Below are 23,132 nucleotides of genomic sequence, written 5' to 3'. Positions count from 1 at the left end.
GATCTTGGACTGTGGAGACCTGCTGAGGCTGCCAGCAGCAACACGCGGGAGATTGTAAGTCATGCACCATTTTTTGTTTTCAAATTCGAAAGTGTTGTTTTATGCACGACAATTAATATTCTCTATTATTATTATTGAAAACATGTATTTTTGGCAAGTTCAACGACACGAATATTTAATGATAATATGATATGCATTACCTCGTATAATTTTGATAATGTTTTTTAAATGTATAACAATAAAAAATCATGAACTATAATTATGCTATTTTGATAAATACAAAAGGAATATTACCTAACGAATGAACGTAAAATAAACGGAACGTAAAAAAAACAAACAATTATGCAATAAATGTGTTCGTTAAATAATTTAATCGAAGTCACATTTTTAAATAAAATTCCACTTTTGGAGAAAGCGGCTTATTTAATCGTTAGCGACACCCGTTTATTGTTTTTGCTATTCCTTTTTTTTGTCCACACAAATGATTTAATCCGCTTTATTTTCCACTGAAAACGGTCAAATCAATTAAAAAAGCTCTCTCACAAATCCAGCAAAACACAAACCGGATAAAGGTGACGTAAATTAAGATTATAATTACCGTAAATACATAATGAATATTATGTTTAGTGCTTAAAGGAAGTTTAGGCCCCACTGAGCGTCCTACAGGGACCCATACGCCGGGAGTGAATTGGACCCTCCAAAAAGAAAGCCCCGGGTCAACCCACGGTCATACTTTGAGTTTGTTGTCACAGCACACACACACACACACACACACACACACACACACACACACACTCACACACACAGGCCCAAACAACAATGTAGAGACCACACTGGTCAAACAAGCACCTCTACAACCAAGTCACACTCCACCTCCCAAGGACCCGTTTGACCAAAACGCCACCAGACTGGACCCTATAGGTTAAAAAAATAACTTCCTAGTGGAAAACAACCTTTTTGTTGGACATCCAGAACCGATCTCAGTGCAGCCGATGGTTCCCATTAAGGTCTGAGAGTAAACGCATGGGTGATGACAGATGAAGCTTTAAAGCCTTGGAGGTGGACTCAGTGATTAAAGGTCGACTTGCCCTGATTTGGATGAAGACTTCGTTTCTACACAACCTTGATAGAGGTCTCGTAAGACATTTGGGAGCAATATGTCAATGCAAGTCAAATAAAAATGATACTGATTGTTTAAAATAGCCGGTTAGAAATTTATAGCCGCAACTCTGATTGATACAAACGATTTTAGGAGTTAAACAAATATTTTTAGTTCAATTCAATCAAACAGAATTATCTTCAATAATAAAATAATATAATAATAGAATTAGTCAACAAAAAATATTTATAAAAATAAATAAAGTTATGGTAATGCATTTATTTTCATTGCATTTCCTCACACTTTATCCTTGATACTTGAGCCTCTAATGCAGTACTAGTATCATGTTTTCCGTACATTGTACACGGGGCCAATAAAGTCATCAATGAGTTATGGATGAGTTGGTTAACCCATCTGCTGTGTTAACCAACCATGTACTGTAGATTGATGAAGACTTTACAATGTTCCTATATGAAACGCTTTACAATTTTTCCTCATTTTTCTCAGCAGCTTTCATCCATCTGAGGCTGTAAGACAACCAGAGGTAAGTTCAAAGTCCGGATCAATGCACCCAATGATGACTTTGACACCAAAACCTTGAAAACACAGGAAGATGTTCCATCCATCTCCATTGCTGCTGCTGCTTACTTGCTATACAACACAGCAAAACAAGCCGCCTAAAGTTTCTGTTCTGGGTCTTCCAGCCACGTAGACACAAAAAAAGCACCAACAGACAGAAGTCACTCATCAGGGTCGTCCAAGTATTGGCACATGTGCGCTCATTGACCACTCCCCTGTTGTGATTGGCAGCCAAAATGAATTCCTCCATCGACAGACGAGCGTCTCCGTGTGCCGATAAAGGAAGCGAGCCTATAGAAGGATTGACAGTATGATGGAGGGGAAGGTGAGCAGAGATGACATCACTGATGCAACTGCTGGACACATGATTAGGTACACCAAGTGTCGTATTTGAACCGGTGTGTGTGTGATGGGTGGACAATGAGAGCAGGAGAAAGCAAAGCAGAGGTTAGGCGTTGGGAGGATGACTGGTTCGCCCACAACTCACCTTGCGGCGCCCGTCTGCGGTTCTTCCTCGAGCGATCCTGCTCGGCCCAATGCGGCCCCCACAAAGCCATGTGAACAGAGGGGCCGCTTTATTATCAACGTTTGAGGCCCAGAGGAGGCGAGAGGATGGGTAGAAGGGCTGTGGTCTCCAGCTCCATCCATCACGCAAGTCCCGACCTTGGCTTGACCCCAGCATGGCAGCCAATGAGGCGCCCTCATCCCCCCCCGCTCAACTCCTTCCACTCACACTTATCTACCCACACATGCACATATAGAAGGGATCGGGTGACACCGAGTGGAGTCTGGATGCTCTTTGTGTTGGCCGTGGCTCCTTCATTGCTTTGTTTTGAACATGACTAATGTGAGCAGCAACACCTGACAAACAGGCTGTTCATCCTGTCTCGTGGCCCCCACCCACCGAACCCCTACCAGGAAGAGCTGCATGTCAAAAGCTTTGTGGGTGACGATACAAAACAGTAGCACCGTTCTCCATCCATCTCCATACATTTCTATTGTGAGGAGCGACGTGTCATTTCACGAGCAAAATGTAACAGAAAAGGGGAACCTATTGAAAGCGAAAGTCGACATGGGCTGAGAACGTCACGCTGAGAAATGAAGCACATGTTAAAATGAAAGGAAAATGGCTCCACGTTAGCCACTCTAACTTAGCTAAAACACAACCACATTATGCATTAGTCACCACCAATGTGACACGCCCATCAACCCACCGCCGCTTCGCCCTCCAATCCAAACATGGCCGTGATGACAAACACAAACAAAGCAGTGGGTGGCATCACCGTTGCTATGCCAACATCTCATACAGTCTCCTAAAAAAAACACAATGAACTATTTAGCTTAGCACCAGCCATTGTTTGCATGTGTTTACATGGAACTAATCACATAAAAAGGTTTTGCAGACAGATCATTCATTCATTCATTTTCTACCGCTTCTTCCTCACGAGGGTCGCGGGGGTGCTGGAGCCTATCCCAGCTGTCTTTGGGCGAGAGGTGGGGTACACCCTGGACTGGTCGCCAGCCAATCACAGGGCACATATAGACAAACAACCATTCACACTCACATTCATACCTATGGACAATTTGGAACCTAGCATGTTTTTGGAATGTGGGAGGAAACCGGAGTACCCGGAGAAAATCCACGCAGCAAACTCCACACAGAGATGGCCGAGGGTGGAATTGAACCCTGGTCTCCTCGCTGTGAGGTCTGCGCGCTAACCACTCGACCGCCGTGCAGCCCCAGACAGATCATAACACTACCAAATATATTCCCATTCCCATACAGTATTGACTGTATTAAGCACTACAGCTGGGTGACTCCACGGATATAGCCTACCTGGTGTGCCGAAGTAGAGCGTACGATGTTGATGAAAGTGTCCTCAAGATGAAACACTGTAAAGAAAAGTACCATATTTGGTATTTATGCATATGTTAGTAGACACTTCCTGGTTTAGGAAGGATGATCGATAAATGGGACATTGTGGACTTATATCCATATTTGCAGCAAAATCGAATCCAAATAATACTTCCCATATTCACACCTTCACGCTTGGTGGAGTTTAGAGTTGATGTTGCATAACACCGCCGAATGTCATCATAGACCAAAAACATTTAGCTTGTTCCAGTGCACCCTGCCTTTGGTTATGCTTATCAGGCTGTTAAACACACACAGCTGAAGCGCCGAAAGTGCAAAGCCAGCAGCAGTCTTGTCAATAACACTCGGCAGCCTGAGCCAACACTTTGATATGGAGGACCTCAGGCTTTGTTCTCCTTGATGGCTGAAGAAGCACATGTTGTGGTAGAAGCCTCAAGGCCATAATTGCTAACATATCACAGAAAAAAAAGCTCACAAACTGTACCACAGACGCTATATAGCTTCACACACAGATACTAACACACAACCAACCCCCCCTGGGGGGCTGAAAAAAAAGATGAAATGTCTTATGTAGGTTTGGATCACGGCGTGATTGAGCTCATCTGAGAAGCACCTGCCTTTTGTCTCCACAGGAAGAGCAATGGCGCTCACGTGCGTTGTGACACACTGGAAACACAATCTGGGAGGGCAATTTGGACACAAAATGGAACCGCTCACGCTTTGATGGCTGCCGACAAAACGGTACTGAACACACACAGACACAATATTAGGCACACCAGAGCTGTCTCAAAAGAACAACCGGTGCACAACGGATACAGCTAGGACAGTGATAGAGTGTCACGTGATTGCCAAGTCATTGTATGTTTTAAAGCAGGTTGTGAGATTGAGAGAGATGTTTCAGTGACAGCCGTGATCCGCACTCGTGTAACTCTAAGCCTGTCATTTGTACACGCCCTGAAGCGCATCCCACTGTGGGAGTGTGAGAGGTGCACTGAAACTATGCACTCATACATTGACTGCCTGTCCCCTTTAGGCAAGGACCAGTCTAGATTTGTATCTCATAGAAAAAGCAATCTGTGCAAATCAAGACAAATTGATATGAAGAGGAGTCTTTATCTGTGTAAACATACATTTGTCACTTCCTTATTTGTCAATGCGGAGCTCCGTATCACACTCATGCTGACAAAAGTGTACACTTTTTTTGGTTTTATTTTCCTCGTATTTCCCCATTGCGCTGTGCTTCAAGGATCTATAGTTCCTGTGTCTTTAAAAAGGAAGTAATGCTCCTATTTTTATCTTCTCCAAATACTGCTACACTGTATGGGAACAATGTCAGCTTGCTTCCTGATAAAGACAGGATGATAAGACTGATAGCGCTTCTATTATCTCTGTGGTTTACATAACAGATTATGGCCAGTAGCTGCTTAGCTTAGCACAAAACCTGTTTCCATTGGTTGCCCGGCAACAGCAACTCACTAACAAGACAGAATCTCATGTACAGCTGATATAAGAAAAATACATTTTGACTTCATAGAATTAGATTTCATAAGGTTAGGTTTAATAAAATAAAAACAAAATAAATGTGATGGACATTTAGTAAAAATAGTAATATATGAAATAAATTGTAATAAAATAAGTTGTAATCTAATAAAATTAAATATAATTAAATTTAATTACAATTTTATAAAATAAAACAATTACAAAAATAAATGTAATTTAATAAAATACACATAATAAAAATGAATTGTATATAAAATAATAAATAATAAATTATAAAAATACATTTCAACTTCATAGAATTAGATTTCATAAGGTTAGGTTTAATAAAATAAAAACTAAATAAATGCAATGGACATTTAGTAAAAATAGTAATATATGAAATAATTTGTAATAAAATAAGTTTTAATCTAATAAAATGTAATATAATTTAATTTAATTACAATTTTATAAAATAAAACAATTACAAAAATAAATGGAATTTAATAAAATACACAATAAAAATGAATTGTATATAAAATAAAATAAAATAAAATAAAATAAAATAAAATAAAATAAAATAAAATAAAATAAAATAAAATAAAATAAAATAAAATAAAATAAAATAAAATAAAATAATTCAGCAACATTAAAGGAGAACAATGATCTTCTTAGATTTATTAGATCATGTTTTGGCAAAATACAACCATCCACTGCATTTGAACTGATGCTGAATGTGTGTAAAGACGTTCCGGGTGCTAACCTCTCCCGTGCACATCACATGCTCACCTGCTCACCTCCCTCTCTTCCTCCCCATTGCTCGTTTTACATTTCAGCTCCATAGAGACTCCTCTAATGACAGCACTTGTCTATAACATGGCCATCACTGCTCGTGTGTGTGTGTGTGTGTGTATGGGTGTTGGGGGCGATTGTGCACATGTTTGCCCTGTAATGACAGCGGCTGTCTATAACAGCTCGTCCTGGCAGGGATCATTCGGTCCAGCCTCTCTCCCACGTCCGCTGTCCAGTGTCACCAATGTCCGGGTGGACGATGATGTGATCTTTAGTCCCCTCTGCGATCTATAGACTGGCATTTGGCTCAGGGAGCGTCCCCAGGCTCTGACATGCATGCTAAACTTGGAGCACTTCTGCCGATATTCCCATAACCCCCCTTTCGGCTGATGAGCCTCCTACAAGAGGAAGTTAACGCCAGACACGGCAATATTGTGACATGCAGTATTAGATACCAAAGTGGCAGTTAGCCACTGAAGTTCATGACTCTCTGGAGGGAGGAATGACCTCTGTGGGAGCATATTCTCATTCAGTAGTGTACAATAATAATACTATACTGTACGAGCCAGTGCTATAATGCCTTGGTTGGGAATTGGAAGGAGAATTAGCTTTAAAAGGCAAATTACTTACACACATGCGGTGCTACTGTGGCACGGCTGAGTCACACAGGAAATGCGATCTGTAGCTAGGACAAAAAAAGTCAACTAAACATATGTCAACTAAACATAAAAAAAACATGTTCACATACTCTACAGGAGGGGTCTCAAACTCAATTTACTTGGGGGCCACTGGAGCTAGGGTCTGGGTGAGACTGGGCTGCATCAGGTTTTCCCCCAAAAAACAAAAAAAACGCATTTATTAAAAACAAAAAAATTTAAAAACTTCGCTTTGGTTCCAATTTTCTACAATAAAAGCTCTGATAAAACATTCCACTGTTCTCAAATATCTTACTTTTTATTTTTCTACACAAAATAAGATGAAAAATAAATAAACAAATCAAGAATAAAGAAAATCAATCAATCAGTAATAAATAAATAAATATAATAATAATAATAATAAAACGGCAAATAATAAAAAATTAAGAAACCACATATAGTTGGTGGGTAAAAATTTTTTTTCAGATTAAAATTAACAAAGCATTATTAGAGCCCTGTAGACATGACAAAACACGACTATAGTCACATTTAGACTCTTTTTATTTACAACATATTGCGCAACTGCAGGGTCTTGAGACACATGCTAACTTGCAAACTTACCACTTCCACACGAATAGGGAGGATAACTATTAACAGATTTTAACCTTTAACATGAACATTAATCAAACGTAATAATTTTTTCTGGGTACATGATACCATACAGCATCCAAATCAAACTTGCGCGGGCTGCACTAACATTAAACTTGTGTTTGAGACCCCTGCTCTTGAGAGCCAATGTTTATCATTAGCTACCCAGCATGCCCTGCGGGCACTTGTAAATAACGCTTACAAGTTATGCTTAGTTGTTGTTAATTACCCACGGAGCAGCAGCAGTTGCTTGATGTGATATCTTAACTCGCTGTGGATGCGTTGTGTTGTTTTGTTGCACCGTGAGCAAGAAAGTCGTTCTGTTTGATGACCCGGGGAGGACTAGATGACCACTCTACTACCTGAACTGTGCCGCCTCCTTTGCACTCTTCCTTTTCAGACATTTCCAATTTCCCATGGTTGTGGAAGGCAGCATAGGCGTTTTCTATTTTATGTCCGTACTTTAAACCCTCCCATCAATCAGTCAATCAATCAATAAGCAATGTAATGTAATCAGAATACAAAATGCAACGCAACATAACACAAATATGCAGGAATTAAATTATAAACACTAATGCCTTATGATTTCATGCCTTATACACAAATGCGGACATAGATCATAAAGCTTTTTGGGTTTCACAAGAGGATGTAATCATCCTAATGTGGCCGTCAAGTCCCAGTGCGGCTTCCTGTATGATCATATTAGCATTCTTCAATGCTCCGTGTTTTTTATGGCTAATGAAGGCTTAAAATGCTCTTTGGTGTGTGTGTGTTCTGGTCCGCAGGGATCTCCCGTGTCCTGCTCGGCATTGATGCCATCACAGCGTCATCTGCATGCCTGACAGCTCAGACCTTCTCTCATCCTCACACAACCTCCCTTCTTCTTCTTGCGTTTCCGCCCATCTTCCATTATTTCCTGCTCATGTTTGTGTAGCTTTATTCTCTCTTTGCGTTCTTGCTGCTTTGGCAGCTCCGAGCGGGTCAATACAGCACGTGTTGAGGATTCAGTGCTTGTAGTTTCTAGATAAACACCCTGTTAGTAGGATTATCCCTGTTGTCCTAACAATGTAAACCCGGGATTAGGCCCCCCCTCTCTCCAGGGATGCCAGTACGTGTTTGCCATCTGTGAAGCCGGCCTGAGAGGGAGAATAAGGTCGCTTTAGTTTACTGTACAAAGACACAACTCAACTAAACACAGAAAGGTCACCAGATAGTCACGTCATCTCTCCTTTTATCCATCATTTGCTTGTACTTGGTGTTATTTGAACCCTTGGATAAACACGCTCAAATATGCCGAAAAGTGAATGGAGTCAGCGTTCAAGCTGCAAAGGAATGAGGGCGAAGAGAGGAGAGCCAAAGAGTTGGCTCAAGCCCTTTGGAGCAGGCGGCGGTGGCGATTGAAAAGTCAAAGGTCAGCCACCCCCCCGTGATATCTCCTGTACCGCAGAGGCAGTCACGACCGGGTCAGCGGAGGTTCAGGTGTCAGTGAGGGACGGCTGACTGACGAGACCAAGTGGGACCTCTCTCTCCGAAAAAACCCCGTCCCCGCTCGGACCTTTCATCCTTCCTTCCCTCCCCTCTCTCGCCGTCACTCCTCCGTGACCCGTCCAACCTTCTCCTTACCCACATGACTTCAACCTTGTCATCCGCTCATCCTTTCGTCCTTCCTCCCCCAATGCTCGCCTTCTTCTTCACCCCGAAAACTAAACATTACCACAGGGTTTCACTCAGCAGGTCGGCCTGACTGGGCCAGCTCTCTGTGGGGTTGCGTGTCTTCAGTCCATACACACACACACACACACACACACACACATGCATATTGAATCTTTATGTGTGGTTATATCCATAATATGTTTATTTAGTATTTTGGCTAGCATTGATATGATGTACGAAACAGGTAATGAAGTCGGTGGTGCTACACAACATAAAGAGGCTACTAATATTGACTAAAGGCCAATTGTTATAGCGTCTATTACCGCCCATGGATATATTATGGCCATTTGGTGCTATATGCTTTATTTATTGCAGACTTAACTGCCGATAGGATACTTTCAAACGTTGGCGCGCATCCACTAAATCAATGTGATATACCTATTCGTGTCATCAGATAACGTCACCAGCTTACATATTGCTACTTCAGGGGATGCTCCACCTGTCCAATTTATCATCCAAGACTGTTTTCTAATTACGCCACCATAGAATAATAATAATAAAAAAAGTCCTTTATGTTAGAATCCTTGCGTCATAACAACGGACAGTTTGCTCTAGTTATTGACTCCCTTTGACCTATAGTGTGCAGCCACTCGTAGATTAACCGCAAAAGATCGCAGGTCAGATGGAGAAAATGAAGCTATTTGTCATCACCATAGCAACAGAGCAATATATAGTTTGAGTCAATGTGTTGTTGAGTGGGATGGATGCAGAAATAGAGAGCATTTTTTTCCCCATGAAAGTTAAAATAGAGGAAAAATATTGTAAAAATGAAATATATAAAATTGGACAGGTATAATTCAATGACATTTAAGACAACCATAGCCAGTCAAATGATGACAAGGTTGTAATTTTGACAGATTATGATGTAATTTTGCAAACATAATGAACACATATGATTTATTTTCGACATTCTAACACACTCACGTCTGTCTCAGTGATTATTTTTCTTTTTTTTTTTTTCAGCTGTGTCACACGTAGCCTGCAGACTCTTCTCATCGCTCCCAAATTGTCTCATCAACGAGAGGGCCCGAAGACAAGCACACAAATATGCTTGCAGGTATGCATGCACACTGTGGCAGGTGCAACCGTCTTTTCTCCCCGTGTAGCTTTTCATTAACTTGTCCCATCAAAGCCTGTCAGCGAGAGTGGCACGGCGAGAAAGAACAAGGGAGGAAATGGAAGCTTTTCACAGATATGGCTGTGTTTTTCTTAGTTGCATCCAAAATGGAACTTCCTTCTCCTGACTGATAACATTGTCTCTGACTTTCTTTCAGTTGTTGCACTGTCCTGCACCGTCCTCGGGCTTTTTATTGCCTATACATCAACAACACATTCAACAGAACAGGTGAGATAACGCTCGAGCGCTTTGGGCAACATTCTACGCTGTCAGCGCTCTCACTGATGCACACCTGCGGGTTTTGGGAATTGTGATGTCATATATTACACACAAAATAACACCGGTCTAAAAGTGGCTAAGTCTGATGACCTGAAAATCAATTGATAACTGTGCTGGTTAGCTAATGTATTCAAGGTATTTAATGATATTGTTTTACATCAAAATCCCATCTATTTATACAATACATTTAGGCATTTTTGCCACCAGCTGCTTATAATGATCTGCCTTGTCATTTCCAAGAAACTCTGATGTAAAATCCAATGAAATTTCTAAAATTTTGTCCACTTCCTTGTGAGATTTCTGCAAATAAAAACAAAAGTGACCAATGTAATTATTGCTATGGAAACCAGTGTTTAATTTGACATCTAATTTGACATAATTGATAAAAATAGCGCTGCCCAAACAAATCAGGTTGGTAGCGTTCTACTGTGTATCTACTAAGACTTTATACGGTCGTACAAAAACAGCAGAAGCATTGTGTCAACATTTAAGCAATGACAAAATACATCATGAAAGCATTTAATATGATATATGACTTGATGGAGTTTGTTGCGTATTGATTTTTGACTCTCCCCCAAAGACAGAGATCAGTGGGCACCAAAAACTAATCAGCTGAGTAGCTACTAACCTACAATTTGTCCACTAAGATTTTATACAGTCGGATAAAAACTGGAGAAAAATTACGATTTGGGGGTTTCCACTTTTGTTGTTTTGTAATCTTGTTTTGATTATCAAGCAAAAAACGTTTTTTTGATGATTGTGTCAATAATTAAGGACAAAATTACACAATGACTACAGATGAGAAAAGTGCTAATTGGGGGCATTAATATGATATATGACTTGATATGGTTTGTTGCATATCGATTGAAGGCTCGGTACCAAAACTAATCAGCCCAGTAGCCACTTCAAGATTTCATACAGTCAAATAAGTCACGTTTGGCCTTCTATAAGGTGGAGACATTCAATATTTTTCAAGCAAAAAAAAAGCGTTTTTGATCATTTCTTCAAATATGAAGTACAAAATCACCAAATAATTATGGATCTGGAAAGCCCTCATCAGGGCATTGAATATGATGTGTGACATGATAGGGTTTATTTCCAGTCACTCCTGAACGTCTAAGCAAGCTAAAGCTAATGGACTCAACAGCAGTTAACCCGTTACATGTTTACCAAGAATCAACCTGATGTGAAGTTGTGATTTGAGACAAAGCATGACGTGTATGATCACGAGAGGAGTGTTTTTCCGATGTATGATGACCTAATGGATTATTTCTGTGCTTTGTGGAGGTGAGACTAAGCTAAAGGTTAAAGGGAATATATTAATCGGGGACTCTTTGCATTTTGCAGTCGCTTAATAAGGCCAACTGGTGTCACAACATTCAGTATGGGGGAAGGAATGTGTGTGTGTGTTAGTGTGATGTCCTCCAATGCTCGGCGGCTCTTTTTTTTGTCTTTAGGATGCTTCTTTTTGGTTTATGTCTGCTTACGATGGAAATGCCATGACTGCAAACTCAAACACACACACACACACACACACACACACAATGAGTCACATGCAGGGCGCTGGTGTCTTGACGGGGTGATCTGCCGGTCAATCGGCCGTATTGATTATTGGGACAGGAGAGGTTGGTGGAGCGGCAGCAGTAATTAGGGCTTTTTGGTGTGGATTATAGCCGAAAGAAAAGGTCACCTGCTCAACATCGGTGGCAGCACGGCTGGCAGTGACAGGGAGGGTTTGTGTGTGTGTGTGTGTGTGTGTGTGGTACTATCAATAGGGTCACTTAGATAAGGAAATATACACTTTTACCATCTTAGCATCACACGCACCATTATTGACAAGGTTTACGTATACCTTGTATTAATGAATACATTTAACCCTATAAGTTACAATTTTAGCTTTCCAGTCCTAAGATAATAAATAAACAATCTAGAAATGTGGACTCTGTGACACTAAATCTAAAAGGTGTGGCCTTTAACGGCTTTTTAATGTCACTTTCAGCTTGTGTGTACACTTTTAATGGCGCTACAAGTTTGACGTCTCGGTCGTACGGCGTGCAGGTCTGAGTGAGGTCGTGACCCCCTCAGGTCATGGACGTCTTTCTTGTTTTTTTCCACCGCTTTGTCCAAAACAAACTGAGCAATCAAGCTCATGAAAATGGTTTTGGTTTTTCATGATTTATTTGCACCGATTTAGCATTAGCGTAACTACTTGACATATATATGTTGACACCATGTGGAACCAATTGTTTCAGAGTTATAAAAAAAAAAACAATGTGAATGATTCAGAAGGTGTCTGCTTATGGAATGTCAGCTCTCCTTGTTCTCTGCAGAGGATCAGTGTGTGTGTGTGTGTGTGTGTGTGTGTGTGTGAGAGAGACAGGAGCAGCAGCTGTGGCACACTTTGGTGCAAGTGCAAAGCTGCAGCACCCCTAGTGGCAGACATGCAGAAAACAGAATGCATGTGTGCAAAAATAAACCAGACAAGAGGAGACAAGTGCTGATTGAGGGAGCTCATATGCAAGTGTTGCTTTGCGTTGCTTTGTTTGTGTGTTGGTGGTAGAGGGAGCGGCCTTGGAAGTTACGTGACCTCTTTGCGTCCTTTTTGTCACGTGACACACACATACACACACACACACACACACACTGCGACGCACGTCTTCCCTTATGTGTTAAGGAAAACAAGGTGCCGCAAGCGCGTTTACATGTGTTTTGTATTTGTCCCTTCCATCCTTTGAGACGTGTGTATGGCTTTAAATGCCAGCCAAAATGGCGTGAGGAAGTGTTGTGTGACAATAACAGAGAGGGGAGTTGGAAACAAACAAATGAGGGCTAAATAAACCCTGAGGTGGACAGATAAAGGTGAAAGCTGCAGTGTGGTTGAGGAACACAAAACTCGCTAACTGAAGTTGCCGAAACACACAAAAAAACCACACAAAATTGTGTGTTTCAACCATTGAAAAGCATATCATTTGCATATACTCTTATGTTGAAGTAGTAGCATTTCATTGGCTAGCCGTTAATTTGCTGATATAGCAAGTACGGTGGCCATTTATGGTGAAAATGTGCTTTGTAGCTTATTGTAGTACATCTCATGAGTTACCCAATTTACCTTTGTCATGGTTAGCACAACTAGTGAGTTGTTAGAGTAATAGCTATGACAATTGTGCAGTTTTCCGTGTATGATGTTATTTAAAAAGCCCATTTGCATAGAATAAGCGGGAGGCTCTAACGCACAGCCAGCGCAGCCACAGTCTAGCTGGGTTCCTGCATTATGGAGTTCACCACAGGGTCAAAAGTGTCACCATATACATCACAGCTGTAGCAGAACGGCACACACTGTTGCCATAGTGATCGTCCATTTTTCCCCCCCTCGCTGTGCTAAGCCAAACAGCAGTGTGCACCGAGATACGACAAAAGACACAAAAAGAATTGTGTACTCTGGCTTTTGAGTGTTTATTTGTCCAGGTGGGTGTGCGTTTAGCGGTGGAGGTGAAGGTGTTTGCAGGGACTATCTGTGCTCTCAGCTGTCGTCGTCAGTGAGGAGCTGCACGGTGTGATAAAACAAGCGAAAATGACGAGTGTCATTTAATAATCAGGACCGTGAGTCTTACGATTAAAAATGCACGCGGCGAGCGCTTCATCAACGGCGAAACAAAGCCGCCTTGCCCGTCCCACGTGATCCAACATCGCCATGGAAAAAGCCTGTTTCCTTGGCAACCAAACTGGCTCTCTTTTGTCACAGGAATGAGGAGGGGGGGGGGGGGGGGCGTAGCAGAGGACAGACACTCCACGCTGACCTCGGTCTGACCTCTATGCAGACATATTGCTTTCTGCTTTACTGGAGGGGGCATTATGATAGGTTGTTTGAAACATTCCCTCACAAACTGTTATATTATGATTTGATGTGGACAAGTGGCCCTAATGGACGCCGGCAATGTTTCCGTCACAAAACATTTGCTTTACATGTGTCAGAGGCGCAGGTACAAAAGGTTCATTCTTCCCCTCTGCTGCCCCTAGTGGTGACAAACAAGAACACCTGGACATGGCTTGTTTAATGCAGGTGGTCTACAAGAAGAGGTAGAAACTGCGCCTTTATGTCAAAGGACGACAAAGCCGGCTACTCGAGCTCTAATGTTAACCAAGTGTTTCCCTAATGGCTTGAATGACATATGGAGCACAGATTGCAGCAGGAGCCAATTCAATGTGGAACCACTGTTGCCTCCCAAAGGACTCTGCAAGCACTACATGTGAACGCTCGTCTTCTCTGGGCGATGATTACAAGGTCATAACTGATATATAGATCTGGGCTATCTTGTATAAATGGCTAAACATGGCGGCATTGGAAATATACAGTGGAACCTCAAAGCTTAAAGTATGTATATTTGTACTTTTAGGTTAGTATTTCATATCTGTATTCACTTAAGTCTCCTGCTGTCACCAAAGCAAATGGGTCAAAAACACTCGCAAGAACAACTGTGGCTGTAGGAAACCGACTGATTCAATTTTTTGATGGCAGTACCTGCATTTGCATTTGTTTACCTCTACATGCGCTTTAAAATTATTGGTGTGACACCTGCTCTACTGTTGTTTACAATGAACTAACTCATCGGTGGTGTTAATGCTAGCTGAGCAGTTTGCCTCTTTGTGGAAATTCCAACATTGGTTCTGTTGCTGTTGTCATCCAAATCATTGTTAAAGTTAGAAAATTAAGTTACTAGTTGTTGATTAATTCCATTTTAATAATTCCCGGGATGAAAATAAACAGCTTTCAGGAAATGTTCTTTATTATTAAATTGTTATGTCACCCACCTTCTGCCCGAGCGTTACCAAGTGTTACCATGAATACTCGTAATAGTACAGTAGTAGTCATAATATCATAATAGCAGTATATAATGGAATAAATGTCAGTTCTGCACCAAATATTAATGGGTAATCTTAATAAAATTCACCAAATCACACTGCAAAGATCACTATTCCTACACTATTCTTCTTTCCTCATTCCGGCCCTTTAACCATCTCCCTATAGATACGTTATGTCTTCCTGCTCTTGTCTTCTGGCCATCATCTTCACTGGGGACTCTCACCGATGATATCAGCTCTTTGACGCTGGAAAGTGGCGCTAATGGGCTTTCAAATACTTTATGGTGAACACTTCCTGTCAAGAGGTGAGATAGCATCACAGTTGACTAGAAAGGATAGCTACAGGTTAAAATTGGATTTAGAAAAAGAATATGGAGAATGGAAAAACAATAGATGTTAGTATTAAAAATAAACAGCCTTATCTTTCTCTCACTCACTGAAGACAGAAAAGGGGCAATACTGCCTCTAGTGGCAGCACGGAGTAAGTGCATGACGCTCCCTGGCAGATGAATGATGTCAAGCAGACATATTTATATTCATTTAGGACAGAGGAGGAGGAGAAGCCATCTGTAACGGATGTGATGGGAATATGTGTGTGTGTGCGTGTTTGAGCATGTGTTCCAAGGTATCCGTCGTTTGTGATGAATTAATCGTGCTTTTGTGTGCGAGTTGATACCGTGTTTGTGCATTTGTGCCGTGTGTGTACGGCCTGTGTGTACATGCATCGTGTGTGTGTGTGTGTGTGTGTGTGTGTAAGCAGGGTCATTCTCCGGTCACTCGTTCAGGCTGTGTGATGAATGAAGAGGAGAGGTGTCTGAAAAGCCAGAGAAATTTGGGAGAAACATTGTTCCACTCGGTGTAAAAAAATGGTCTTGGTTGTTCCACAGCCTGAGGGGATGTTACAAAAAAAAAACCCAAGCATCATTGAGAGTGTTCAATGTCACCTACGCCAATAATAAACCATCAAAATATTAAAATTAGCAGCATGTTGGTGTTTGCAGATTTTTTTCTTGTGTAAATGATCCAAAAATATGTGTCCGTTTCTTCTTTCGTGACAAGAGAAGTGGAAGCAGTTGTGTTTGGCTTGGAAGACAAAGCAGAGGGGTCAAAGACACAAACTCAGGCAGGAAGTATCAGGCTGCTGTATACGGGAAGTCACTGGTCCAAACAGGAAGGAGCAGACTACAGAGAGGCGACTACATTTACCAACATCACTTTAAATTACCCGATGTCTTTGAACGCAACCCCTTTTGGCTGGGTTTAAACTGTGATTGAAGTGTTCTGCTACTATAAAAAAGACTAGTGTCAGACATCTTTTGGTATATTTTAACCTGATTGACATAGTCAGTTCATTTGCAGCGATTAATTCATACAAATATGTCGCAAGTGGTGATTAATCGTGATTAATTAATGGAAAGCTGTGATTAATCAGATTAATTTTGTAATCATTTGATATCCCTAGTCACAATATATTAATAATATGATCATTAAAGTTTATTTTTGAAGTAAATAAACTAATTGATCATTAACATAATTATAGTTCATAATTAAATACAACAAATATGGTGCACTATTTGTATCTATTTTCTTTGTATTTGGTATCTCAAGACCTGATTGATGTAGTCAGTTCATTTGGAGCGATTAATTCAAACAAATATGTTGCAAATGGTGATTAATCATGATTAATTAATGGAAAGTCGTGATTAATCAGATCAATTTTGTAATCATTTGACATCCCTAGTCACAATATATTAATAATATGATCATTAAAGTTTATTTTTGAAGTCTATAGACTAATTGATCATTAACATAATTATAGTTCATAATTGAATACAACAAATGGTGCACTATTTGTATCTATTTCCTTTGTATTAGGTATCTCAAGACCAAGACCCAATTGACGTCGTCAGTTCATTTGGAGCGATTAATTCATACAAATATGGCGCAAATGGTGATTAATCATGATTAATTAATGTACAGCTGTGATTAATCCGGTTAATTTTTAATAATTTGACATCCCTAGTCACAATATATTAATAATATGATATTAAAGTTAAATTTTGAAGTAAATAGACTAATTGATCATTAACATAATTATAGTTCATAATTAAATACAACAAATATGGTGCACTATTTGTATCTATTTTCTTTGTATTTGGTATCTCAAGACCTGATTGATGTAGTCAGTTCATTTGGAGCGATTAATTCAAACAAATATGTTGCAAATGGTGATTAATCATGATTAATTAATGGAAAGTCGTGATTAATCAGATCAATTTTGTAATCATTTGACATCCCTAGTCACAATATATTAATAATATGATCATTAAAGTTTATTTTTGAAGTCTATAGACTAATTGATCATTAACATAATTATAGTTCATAATTGAATAGAACAAATGGTGCACTATTTGTATCTATTTCCTTTGTATTAGGTATCTCAAGACCAAGACCCAATTGACGTCGTCAGTTCATTTGGAGCGATTAATTCATACAAATATGGCGCAAATGGTGATTAATCATGATTAATTAATGTACAGCTGTGATTAATCCGGTTAATTTTTAATAATTTGACATCCCTAGTCACAATATATTAATAATATGATATTAAAGTTAAATTTTGAAGTAAATAGACTAATTGATCATTAACATAATTATAGTTCATAATTAAATACAACAAATATGGTGCACTATTTGTATCTATTTTCTTTGTATTTGGTATCTCACATCTCCTTCATCAATAAAATGACCTAGACACCATTCTCGCCCCAAGTAAGGGGCTGGATGACGTTATCGCTGGAGAATTCATCCAAATTCATCCAAATTTATGGGTAGCAATTTTAGAGGCGCGATTGAGACTATTTTGTGCAAATATAGAGCACAAAGAGGATCATTGTAATGACACATACCAGCACAGTTTAAGAGACTATTTTGATGGAATATTATCGGGCTTTTGTAATGTGACAATAGTGTGTACAGTGACGGGAGTCGAAGGATGATGTGAGTATAAGTGTGTGTGAGCAAATGTGTTTGGCACAATGTGGTCAGGCACAAGTGCATTGTGGGATCAATGTCCACACCTCATCCTAAATTATTCATCCTGTCAGCTGGCCTGGCCGCCATCCTCCATTGAAACCGCTGACCAAGAGCTTTACCCCCCCAACCCCTTCCACCCGGCTCCCACCCATCCCCATGGAGTCCCTTCTTCATCCCATCACTTCCTGCTCTCTCTCCTCCTCATTATCTCCTCTTTGATTTGCTCATTTACGACCTCACTCCTCACGTGAACGTCCCGTGCTGCTCAGAGTTTTTCCATCCCTCTTCGATTCTCTTAGAAATTCTTGCCCTCCATTTTGATTGTCCGCTTTTGACGTCCCCTCCTGTGCTGACTAATAATGTCTTCTTTCCATGTTTATGTTTGGGGCTGTGAGGTCTTGGAAAACCGCCATAGTGAGTTCCCAGAGGCTGAGCATGTGTCTATTCATCCTCACACACGTGTGTATGCATGCGTACACATGATCAACTCTGAGAGGTGTGTGTGTGTGTGTGTGTGTGTGTGATTCAGTAATTGTGACATGGCTCATACATCATGGCTGGAGCCAGTTTGATTACAAGCACAGGGGCCCGGTGATTAATTGTTGGATTCAGCTTCCTCGCCCGAGTTGTGACACTCGGTCACAGAGCATCTGCACTGACACCCCCCATACTACACAAACACACCTATCCCCCATTACATCCACCCTCCTCGTCTCTCCCCTCCTGCTGTCCAACACTGACTGCACCTCCCTCTCCCTTTGTTCCCTCAAACTTACCTTACCTTAACCGTCCACTGGAACTGTCTTCTCCCATAACTTGCCTCCACCTTTGCTCCACCTTCGCCTAAGCTTTCCCTTTGTAGTCGTTGGTGCAACCCACAGCTTCTTAATAAGTACAACCTCACAGTTTTGACCTTCTCACCTTGAGCTGTACTTACTCAGCAAGCTCAAACAAACCTTTCCATTATGTCTGCAGAACTGCAGGAGGCTATTTTGAGAAGTACACCTAATGGTTTACCTTCACTCTCCACCCATTCATTTGGTATATTGCTTGTCTCGTGTTGGGCCAAGAGGATCAGCACCACATCCCAGCTGACACTGACTAAGAGGCGGGATTAACCTGCACAGAGAACCAGTCCAGGGTGTGCCCCGCCTCTCGCCCGAAGACAGCTGGGATAGGCTCCAGCACCCCCCGTGACCCTCGTGAGGAAAAAGCAGTAGAAAATGAATGAATGAATGTTTGCAGATTTAGCTTTTCTTCTTGTCACTCACACACTGGAGTGTGACTTGGAGGGATAAGTTTCTTGAAAAAAGTTACTATTAAACAATATGTTCTTGGAGTACATCTCCTGTCTTTGGATGTCATTACCCGACCCTAAGAGAACCCCCAGATTGGCCGGTCCAGATAACCGAGCTCCAGCTGACTCCAGGCCAGCTCAGTGGAGCAAGCTGAGAAGTGCAGATGTCACATTGTCCTGGTTGTCACTAACCCAATTCCACCTGCTTCACAAGGGGATATCCACAACGATCACATGACACAGCTATGGAGATATGAGAAGAGGGGAGTAAACGATAGCTCCTCTCAGCCACTCCTCTCCTTCTCCAAATGGTGTGTGTAAGTGTGTGTGTGTGTGTGCTCTAATGGTGTTTAATGCCCAGACTAATGGTTTCAGTAGGGAATCCTTGTGTGCAGTCTGAGTCCAGGCTTAGGCTGAGTGCTGGCAGGCCATCCTTCATCCTGATACCACATGGAGGTGAGAGCCAGGGGAACATCCATGTTCTCTACTTATACTCTCTCACTGCATCTCTCCTTATGTTTCTGACTAAGTCTCATCCTCCACGTGTCTTCTTATGTATGTGCATGTCTCTTCTTTAGTGATTAAAAAGGAACTACATGATAAGACGAACTAAAGTACAGGTTTAACTGATATAGTGAGGTCACAAATAAACAATATGTCCATTTATGGTACATATTTGGTCGTATTCGATACAAGTGTACCTATTATTTTGGCAAGCGAGTGTATTGTTTCATGTTTAAAGTCATTAAAACCAACCCCAGGCAAGTCCCTGCTTACATCCAATCCAATTGTAACCCAGTGGGTCCAGGTATGCAAATACACCTTTAGTTTTATGTCAAGTTATGTCTCCACTTGTGAGACATTACTTGTGATCACAGACTGGTATGATGAGGCTAACATCTCTCTGTCACATCACATTTCGTCTGAGAACTACCTCTTTGTGCCCGAGCGGCGTCGGACCATGCTAACCAGCGTGATGCCATCGGAAGCTAATAAATCATCTGTGGGCTTTTTTTCAGATTTATTTGGACTGTAATGAAGACTCGACGGCGACAGGGCTGTAACCGACGGCGATGGGGTGACACTGATGAATGGCTGAAGGTGCGCTCTCTGCAGTCAGGCAGGAAGAGGGACGACTGTCAGGCTACTGTGTGTGTGTGTGTGTGTGTGCAAGCAGCCCATAAGGTAGGCTTGTGAATTCAATTATTATGATTGCATTAGGACCCATCGCTGCTCACCATTTTGTTTCAAGTCAGTAATCAGCTGTGTTAAAGGGCAATGGATAAGATTCTATTAATGTAGGAGGAAGTCAGAGGGTCATGCATTACCTCCCCCTCTTAAAGTGAACCACAAAGCATAATTTGCATGCATCTACAGTGTTCAGTGTGTGAAAGTATTTGGGTGTGAATGCTTTGTAGTGTTAAAAGTGGTTGCAAATGGTGCAACACAGGTGCACCTCCTTTGCATTGCAAGGACTCAATGTCAACAAACGGAGCCGTGCTTGCCTTCTCAGCTGATTACAGTGTCGTATTAATAAAATGCATCATCAGACCACTCACTGCATGTGTGTTATTACAGGAAATGACCTGAATGCTACGGTAGACAAGGACACATTGACCCAGCTCGACTCAATGCTCCAAGCCCTGAAGCTTCCAGTCATCTTGTCAGTCAATGAATCCATACGTGGCTCGTTCCACGTTGGACACAGTTGTGGCGCAGCACTTTTTGAAGAGTCTAGCGTTTACTATTTTTTTCTGCAGAGGAGTCGTGAGCGAAGGAATGAAGGGAACAGCATTGAAGAGAAATGACTAACTCAAAGAGAAGTTCACATCACCAAATGATAATGTTAGGTAAGTCCTTGTCTATAAGGCAACAGAATCATGTGATTTCTCCCAGCCAATCAGTGAATAAGAAAATAAATTATGCATATATAATTATTTTAGAAACTACAAAATTTCAGAAGTAAACAATATATTGAATGAAACTCTAAAATATTGCTGACATAGTTAATTTTCCACAGTTTAAAATAATACATAAAGCTAACAATAACCTATTACTAAACATGTCATACAACTATGAATATGATATCAACTTTCTTAGCTGCTTTACAGTTGTTTGAAAGCACTGCTAATTAGTATCATATATGCTAATTTGCCCTACATTGTGCCATGGCTGCATATCTCAGGTTGCTAGTGTGTGTGAGTGACAAGAAGAAAAGCTCTGACAAGTAGCTTGGTGCTACATGCAAGTTGGTGTGTATGAATCTGTCAACCTCGAATTCTCACTTTCATTTTGTTTTTTTTTTTGGGTCACTACAGTAATACGCATTATTTTTGTACCGAATGGAATTAGCTTGTGCCGTGTACCTAATAAAGTGGCTGCTGAGTGTCATCCTGTCTCACTAATTACAGTCGTTTGTCCACAGTGAGACAGCGCAAGAAGACATTTGCCCTGTGAGGCTGACAAACACAGTGAAAGGACAGATAACACACGGGTCCTTTCCATAAGTGTGGCACCATCCTTCCCCTTCCATCTTCATCACCCCCTCCCTCCCACACTCTCTTACACTCCTTCACTCCACCTCTGTGTTCCTCTTTGGACTCCCTCACAAAGCTGTCCGTCACTTACTTACCGCAGAAATCTTTATCCCCGTCTCTTATCCATCTGTCTCTCTCACACTAACGTATCAGTCGACGTCCAAATGAAATGTGCTGTTTTACAAGGTAAAAAAACAGGTTTTGTATAAGTGACAAAAACATGTCCATGTATACACATACATACTGTATAGAGAGCTGGTTAATTACAGCGAAGCCCCCCCATCTCCTAACTAACCTGGGGGTAATTAAAGAGCCTCTGGACGCGGGTGTGTCTGCATGCTGCTTCTAATTAAACCCCAGCGAGCTGATTTAGCCAATTAGCTAAAGGCTCAATGTTAGACACTAACGCAGTCCAGCCCCTGCGGAACACGGGAAGTTACCCACGTCGTCCACGGCAACACTTTCATTTCCTCAAGCATTAATCACTAAGTTACAAGTGTCACTATTGTGACAGGAACAGACGAGGTGTGGGGGGGGTGTCATACAGTAACCCTCACTAAAAATATGTCTTCTTCGCTACTTTCTCGTTTATGAACTTACTGAGGCGGATGTTAAAAAAGTACTTGTCAAGAGTGGGATTTGAACACCCCACAATACAGGTCCTCCAATTTCTTCTAATGTACTTTTCTGGTCAAAAAAGCAAGGTAAACCTCACAAACACTCAACAGGGGCCCCAGGAGCACCCAAAAACTGCATAAAATGGCAATGTTTGCGAGCAGTGATTTTTTACAAAAATAAGGGGTTAGTAAGTCTTATTTTTTTCAACTTTCTTCTCATGCACTTTTCTGGACAGAATCACAGAGGAAACCTCACACACACTCAATAGGGGCCCCAGAAGCACCCAACAACGGAATAAAATGGCGGTGTTTGACAGCGCTGATTTTTGACAAAAATCATAAGTATGTCGTTTTTTTCTGTTTTTTTTTCAACCTGCTTCTAATGCACTATTCTGGTCAAGAACCCAGTGGAAACCTCACACACACTCAACAGGGGCCCCAGAAGCACCCAAAAACGTAATAAAATGGCGGTGTTTGACAGTGCTGATTTTTGACAAAAATCATAAGTATGTTGTTTTTTTCTGTTTTTTTCAACTTGCTTCTCATGCATTTTTCTGGTCAAAAAAAAAAG

The 23,132-nt window shown here is 41.1% G+C and overlaps 2 long non-coding RNA genes across 2 annotated transcripts; both read left to right on the top strand.

The window, feature by feature from the left end:
* The first annotated feature begins 4,060 nt into the window (after window positions 1-4,060).
* On the top strand, window positions 4,061-10,273 carry LOC144899473 (uncharacterized). Its single transcript, XR_013627599.1, has 3 exons — window positions 4,061-4,295; window positions 9,782-9,875; window positions 10,093-10,273. It is a non-coding gene; the product is annotated as an uncharacterized LOC144899473 (long non-coding RNA).
* A 10,219-nt stretch (window positions 10,274-20,492) lies between these two features.
* LOC144899472 (uncharacterized) lies at window positions 20,493-21,784 on the top strand. The gene is made up of 3 exons (XR_013627598.1): window positions 20,493-20,508; window positions 20,986-21,070; window positions 21,168-21,784. It is a non-coding gene; the product is annotated as an uncharacterized LOC144899472 (long non-coding RNA).
* Window positions 21,785-23,132: the final 1,348 nt, after the last annotated feature.

Source organism: Doryrhamphus excisus, linkage group LG7, assembly GCF_037039965.1.
Source record: "Doryrhamphus excisus strain RoL-2023G ecotype Guam linkage group LG7, RoL_Dexc_Guam_v1.1, whole genome shotgun sequence".
NCBI classification, from domain to species: Eukaryota; Metazoa; Chordata; class Actinopteri; order Syngnathiformes; family Syngnathidae; genus Doryrhamphus; species Doryrhamphus excisus.
This window is presented reverse-complemented; position numbering and strand designations above follow the sequence as displayed.